General features: G+C 30.2%; 3 non-coding genes across 3 annotated transcripts in view; all 3 read right to left on the bottom strand.

Annotated features, from left to right (window-relative positions):
• Positions 1 to 1240, bottom strand: part of LOC135962913 (large subunit ribosomal RNA) — a 3938-nt gene extending 2698 nt beyond the window's left edge. The window contains exon 1 of the ribosomal RNA XR_010576753.1: positions 1 to 1240. This exon is cut by the window's left edge and continues 2698 nt beyond it. This is a non-coding gene — a ribosomal RNA (large subunit ribosomal RNA).
• Positions 1241 to 1571: 331 nt separating this feature from the next.
• Positions 1572 to 1751, bottom strand: LOC135962956 (5.8S ribosomal RNA). Its single transcript, XR_010576768.1, has one exon. It is a non-coding gene; the product is annotated as a 5.8S ribosomal RNA (ribosomal RNA).
• Positions 1752 to 2374: 623 nt separating this feature from the next.
• Positions 2375 to 4361, bottom strand: LOC135962871 (small subunit ribosomal RNA). Its single transcript, XR_010576713.1, has one exon. It is a non-coding gene; the product is annotated as a small subunit ribosomal RNA (ribosomal RNA).
• Between the last annotated feature and the right edge of the window lie 3139 nt (positions 4362 to 7500).

The raw sequence follows: 7500 nt of genomic DNA, 5'->3' as shown, positions 1-7500 counted from the left end.
GTTAAGATCGTTTCGACCCTAAGGCCTCTAATCATTCGCTTTACCAGATAAGATTATTTTACATAATTTTTAAATGCACCAGCTATCCTGAGGGAAACTTCGGAGGGAACCAGCTACTAGATGGTTCGATTGGTCTTTCGCCCCTATACTCAATTCTGACAATCGATTTGCACGTCAGAACTGTTTCGGTCTTCCATCAGGGTTTCCCCTGACTTCAACCTGATCAAGTATAGTTCACCATCTTTCGGGTCACAGCATATATGCTCAAGGTACGCTCTAGTTAGAGGTATAAATAATATAAATACTATTATACATAACTGTATAGAACGCCCCGGGATTGAATTAATAGACTATAAATAGGCTAAAAACTAATCCCATTAAATTAAGTTATGTTAATTACGCTATTAGGTTTTTATTCCCAATAACTTGCAAATATGTTAGACTCCTTGGTCCGTGTTTCAAGACGGGTCCCGAAGGTATCCTGAATCTTTCGCATTGTTAATCATATAAGTGCATATAATAAACATAAAGATCAATGATCAATATGCTATTATAAAATATAAATATTTAAGCACTATATATAATAAATCTATCAACACTTTATCAAATCAAAAGCATTTATTCGATATTAAAATGCAAGCAAAATAATTTGAATAAACTTAAGCAAATGATCTTATGATAAATATATTTATGTTAATAGATTACAATGTCCTTTATAGAAAAAATGCACACCATTATTATAATATTATAAATATTAAAATCATAAAGATGAATTTTCCATAACGGATATTCAGGTTCATCGGGCTTAACCTCTAAGCAGTTTCACGTACTATTTAACTCTCTATTCAGAGTTCTTTTCAACTTTCCCTCACGGTACTTGTTTACTATCGGTCTCATGGTTATATTTAGTTTTAGATGGAGTTTACCACCCACTTAGTGCTGCACTATCAAGCAACACGACTCTTTGGAAATGCCATCTAGTAATCATTAACGTTATACGGGCCTGGCACCCTCTTTGGGTAAATGGTCTCATTTAAGAAGGACTTAAATCGTTAATTTCTCATACTAGAAATTTGACATTCCATACACTGCATCTCACATTTGCCATAAAGACAAAGTGACTTAGTGCTGAACTATTTTCTTTTCGCTCGCCGCTACTAAGAAAATCCTTGTTAGTTTCTTTTCCTCCCCTCATTAATATGCTTAAATTCAGGGGGTAATCCCATATGAGTTGAGGTTGTAATAAAAAAATTTTTTAAATCATAAAATATCAAAACCACAAATAGAAATCATTTCTTTTATTTTCTGTTTAAATAAAAAATTCTTTTTAATAGAGAGGCAATCCTAGTTTCATAAAAAAATATTTTATGCTAGACCTTCCTCAATAAAAAAATGAATATAAAATATATAATATTAAATACTCTGATTTTATTCGTTAGAGGTTTTGTATCTTTAACTTTTAGTATTATGAATATAGTAGAATATCCAGTAATACAACAATGTGCTTTTAAAAAATTTTACATATTAAATATATAAAAGATTTTTAAAGCAACTTATTTAGCATAGTCTTACAACCCTCAACCATATGTAGTCCAAGCAGCACTCTAATTATAAATTAAAGTACCTTACAGCATGGACTGCGATATGCGTTCAAAATGTCGATGTTCATGTGTCCTGCAGTTCACACGATGACGCACAGTTTGCTGCGTTCTTCATCGACCCATGAGCCAAGTGATCCACCGCTTAGAGTGATATATTTATTTTTGTTTAAATAGCAATTCATAAATTTGTTTATTGAAAGAAATCAAAAATACACCAAACCAAATTGGCATATATCAATTCCTTCAATAATATTTTTTTTAATTTTAAAACATACCACAAAGTTTGTTGCGAATATCTTAGTTCTTTTAGAAAGAACAATTTTTTTTAACTTGTATACAAGTACAACTATAATTGTGAGTTTAATTTTTATGCAATGTATGGATATACAATAAATTGTATTGCCAGTACACTAAAATGAATATATTATATATATTTCAAATATTCCCATCCAATGTATGATTTAAGTTCATAAATCAGTACATCTTTTTTTAATAAAAGAGAATAAAAGAAAATATATTATATATATATATAATTTCCAACGACTTTTTTTATAATATTATTAAATATAATATTATTTTATTATTAAAGAGTTTTTCTTTCAATAACACTTTTAGTGTTTTTCTCTTTTTTTTTTATAAAAAAAAAATATTTAAATATTTTTAATTTTATTTTTATTAGCCTTTTTTTTTAAAGGGCATTATGTTTTTTTTTTTATTAATATTTTTTATATATAAATATATAAAAAAAATTTTTTTATCGGTTAGGAACACATTAATGATCCTTCCGCAGGTTCACCTACGGAAACCTTGTTACGACTTTTACTTCCTCTAAATAATCAAGTTCGGTCAACTTTTGCGAAACAACCGTAACACACAAGGCGTTACAGTGATCACGTCCGGAGACCTCACTAAATAATTCAATCGGTAGTAGCGACGGGCGGTGTGTACAAAGGGCAGGGACGTAATCAATGCGAGTTAATGACTCACACTTACTGGGAATTCCAAGTTCATGTGAACAGTTTCAGTTCACAATCCCAAGCATGAAAGTGGTTCAGCGGTTTACCCGGACCTCTCGGTCTAGGAAATACACGTTGATACTTTCATTGTAGCGCGCGTGCAGCCCAGGACATCTAAGGGCATCACAGACCTGTTATTGCTCAATCTCATTATTGCTAGACGCAATTTGTCCATTTAAGAAGCTAGTGTCCTTATAATGGGACAAACCAACAGGTACGGCTCCACTTTCATAAACACATTCAAACACTCACACATTTTACTGCACTCATGAATGAAGGCTACAAAAGCTTCAAACACCATAATCCTGAAAGCATCTATTTAATATATTTGAGTCTCGTTCGTTATCGGAATTAACCAGACAAATCACTCCACGAACTAAGAACGGCCATGCACCACCACCCATAGATTCGAGAAAGAGCTATCAATCTGTCTTACACACTTATGTTCGGACCTGGTAAGTTTTCCCGTGTTGAGTCAAATTAAGCCGCAGGCTCCACTCCTGGTGGTGCCCTTCCGTCAATTCCTTTAAGTTTCAGCTTTGCAACCATACTTCCCCCGGAGCCCAAAAGCTTTGGTTTCCCGGGAAGCGACTGAGAGAGCCATGATAGTAGCTACACCCAATTGCTAGCTGGCATCGTTTATGGTTAGAACTAGGGCGGTATCTGATCGCCTTCGAACCTCTAACTTTCGTTCTTGATTAATGAAAACATCTTTGGCAAATGCTTTCGCTTAAGTTAGTCTTACGACGGTCCAAGAATTTCACCTCTCGCGTCGTAATACTAATGCCCCCAAACTGCTTCTATTAATCATTACCTCTTGATCTAAAAACCAATGAAAGTAGAACAGAGGTCTTATTTCATTATTCCATGCACAAAATATTCAGGCATTTGGAGCCTGCTTTAAGCACTCTAATTTGTTCAAAGTAATTGTACCGGCCCACAACAACACTCGATGAAGAGCACTGAAGCAGGTTTAAATAGGAGGAATATGCACAAATACAAGTATTTAATACATATAAGAACTCCACCGGTAATACGCTTACATACATAAGGTACAGTACAAACTACAATTATAGTTGTACTACCCGTATGAAGCACAAGTTCAACTACGAACGTTTTAACCGCAACAACTTTAATATACGCTATTGGAGCTGGAGTTACCGCGGCTGCTGGCACCAGACTTGCCCTCCAATAGGTCCTTGTTAAAGGATTTAAAGTGTACTCATTCCAATTACAGGGCCTCTAATATGAGTCCTGTATTGTTATTTTTCGTCACTACCTCCCCGAGCTGGGAGTGGGTAATTTACGCGCCTGCTGCCTTCCTTAGATGTGGTAGCCGTTTCTCAGGCTCCCTCTCCGGAATCGAACCCTGATTCCCCGTTACCCGTTGCAACCATGGTAGTCCTAGATACTACCATCAAAAGTTGATAGGGCAGACATTTGAAAGATCTGTCGTCGGTACAAGACCATACGATCAGCAAGTTATCTAGAGTTCAACCATAATAACGATCTTGCGATCGCTTGGTTTTAGCCTAATAAAAGCATACGTCCCAAAGGTCCGTATTTATATTGCATGTATTAGCTCTAGAATTACCACAGTTATCCAAGTAACTGTTAACGATCTAAGGAACCATAACTGATATAATGAGCCTTTTGCGGTTTCACTTTTAATTCGTGTGTACTTAGACATGCATGGCTTAATCTTTGAGACAAGCATATAACTACTGGCAGGATCAACCAGAATAATGTTTTATTTATATTATTTGTTTTCAATTGGTTTTAGTTGAAAAGAAATTTAACGAAAATCAGCTTTTTATCGCGTCATATTCGTCATTCCAAATTCACTGTTCTTGATTTTTAAACAATATATTGTTCTATTATCATTTATTTCACATTGCATCATATAATATTTTTCAATATATATGATATTTTTTGATATGCAATTAAGAATTACATTTCATTCATATTTCATTTTTACATTTTATACATTTTTGAAAAACACCAAAAAATCTTCACCAAAAAAATCTTATATAAAAAAAACTAAGAAAATACTTATTTTTCTTTATTCGATTTTAACAAAATAAATTTACCAATGCAAATATTGAAATCCCCAAGAATATAAAAAAATTCTTGTTCTAGAGACCAAAGCATCATAAATAATTTTAGCACATTGAATAAAAATTAATTTTAATATTTCAATAAAGAAAAATTAAAATTATAAAAAAAAAAATAAAATAAATAATTACACTAACGAATAACTATACAGTTCAATCAACAAACTAAAAAAATTTGTCGACAAACTTAAATAGATTCATCGTTAGCGGCAAATAAACTAAAAAAAGTTTTCATTGCTCTCCCCACACACAAAATACTATACCACATATATTCAACGCAAATAATAAAATAGATATTTAAAAACCTCAATACACAATATAAAAAACAAGCAAATAGTTCCAACATTCACGTTGTAACATTCTTGCACAATATCATCATTCGCATTCGATTTTCATTCTTAAATCAATTTTAACACACCGTATATTAGTATTTTTGATGTTTTGTGTGAATATTTAGTATCTCTGCATTTTATGTCAAGAGTATATAGAGATAGTTACATACAACTTCCCCGCCAATTTCGTTTTCCGAAACTTTAAAATTGTATATCTTGAGTTCTAAGCAACTTTTTTGAAATTTTCTTTTTGATTATGAATCGTACGAATTATTACTAATTTTTGGATAAAAAAAATTTTTAAATTTTCTAAAATTGTAGATTTTTTTTTTTTGAAATTTCAAAATTTCAAAATTTCTATTTCCCTAACTTACAAAAGTAAGAAAAATTAAAATAAAATTTTATCGATTTTGATAATTTTTTTAAGAAATTTCATACAATATGAACTAATATCAACATCTAAATAGATTTTCTTTTCAAATTGTTCAATATTTCAAAATAAAAAATTTTCGATTTTTTCAAAAATTTTATTATTTTATGAAATATTTCCTTAAATTGTAAAAATTTGTATGAAAAATATACTTTTCTTTATTATTTTTGGGATTTTGTATGAAAATCATTATAGATTTTAGTCCACATTTTTTTCAATTTATAACATTTAACTAATAAATAGTATTATTTTCACAAATTTAACAAATTTGTATAAAAATTTAACTTTTCTTTATTATTTTTGGTACTATTATAAAGGAAAATCATTATAGATTTTATTAAATCCACAATACATTTTATATTTTGTTTTGTTTTGTGTAGTAGTATTGTTATTATTAGTAGAGGAGTAAAACTAAATAATTTTAATACATACATCCATCCATCTATACATTCATCTCATTAGCAAACAACATTTTTGTGTATAAGTAATAGAGTAGAGTAGAGTAAAACTAAATAATTTTAATACATCTATCATCAGCAAACAAGGGACAGTATAATTTTCCTAGGGACAGTAGGAAACTCGTTAATCCATTCATATGTGTCACTAATTAGATGACGAGAACTTTGTCTACCTAATGACGTTAATATTTAATTCCGCCGTTCAACCGCGCTTACAGTATCACATTTTTGTGTAAGCATTAGAGTAAAACTACTCTATCGTTATTTTTATCGCTTAATAATGATGTGTGAGCCAATATTTTTTCTTTTTTCACAATGATGTGGCGATGAGAGCCAACATTTTTTTTAAATAAATTTTTCTACTTTGAAATTAGAATGAAACTACTCAGTATTTTTCTTTTTTTTACTTCATAATGATAGGATGAGCCAATATTTTATTATTTTCTTCACAATAATGTGATGAGCCAATATTTTATTAAATTTTTTCATAATGATGTGGTGATGAGAGTCAACATTTTTTTTTTTAAATATAGGGACAGTAGGAATCTCGTTAATCCATTCATATGCATCACTAATTCGATGATGAGGACTTTGTCTAACTTAAGACCTTAATATTTAATGCCGCCGTTCAACAGCGCTTACTGAAATTTCTTCACATTGACAACATTCAGAGCACTGGACAGAATCAAATTTTTGTCAGCATTAGAGTAAAACTACTTTGTATTTTTTCATTGTCGCTTAATAATGACATAGCGGAGCCATCATTTTTTTTTTTGTAATAAATTTTAGAGTAAAACTACTTTGTATTTTTTCATTATCGCTTAATAATGATGAACTGAGCCATCATTTTTTTTTTTTTGTAATAAATTTTAGAGTAAAACTACTTTGTATTTTTTCATTATCGCTTAATAATGATGAACTGAGCCATCATTTTTTTTTTTTTGTAATAAATTTTTTCAACTCATCAACCACGCTTACTCGAATTTCTTCACATTGACATTCAGAGCACTTGGCAGAATGAAATTTTTCAAAACATTGTTAAGAAAAATATTTATTATTTAGTTAATTTCTTTTCACACATTCAATTTTCAAAATATTCTTATTTATTATTTGTATAATAAAGAATCTAGTGTTTAATCCATTCAATATCAAAACATCATGAGCTGCTTACTCGATTTTGTTAACATTAGAGTAAAACTAGTTAAACCATTCATATTCATCATCACTATTTGTATGACGAGGTATTTGGCTACCTTATGATCTTAATATTTGCTACAGCCGTTTAAAAAACAAATAATGGCTCAGTACCTCATTATTAAGCGACAATGAAAAAATTCAAAGTAGTTTTACTCTAAAATTTATTTATGGGCAGAATAAAATTTTTCAAAACATTGTTAAGAAAAATATTTATTATTTAGTTAATTTCTTTTCACACATTCAATTTTCAAAATATTCTTCTTTATTATTTGTATAATAAAGAATCTAGTGTTTAATCCATTCAATATCAAAACATCATGAGCTGCTTACTCGATTTTGTTAACATTAGAGT

Source organism: Calliphora vicina, chromosome X (genome assembly GCF_958450345.1).
Source record: "Calliphora vicina chromosome X, idCalVici1.1, whole genome shotgun sequence".
In the NCBI taxonomy this organism is placed as follows: Eukaryota; Metazoa; Arthropoda; class Insecta; order Diptera; family Calliphoridae; genus Calliphora; species Calliphora vicina.
Note: the sequence above shows the minus strand (reverse complement) of the source record. Positions and strands in the feature narration are given on the sequence as shown.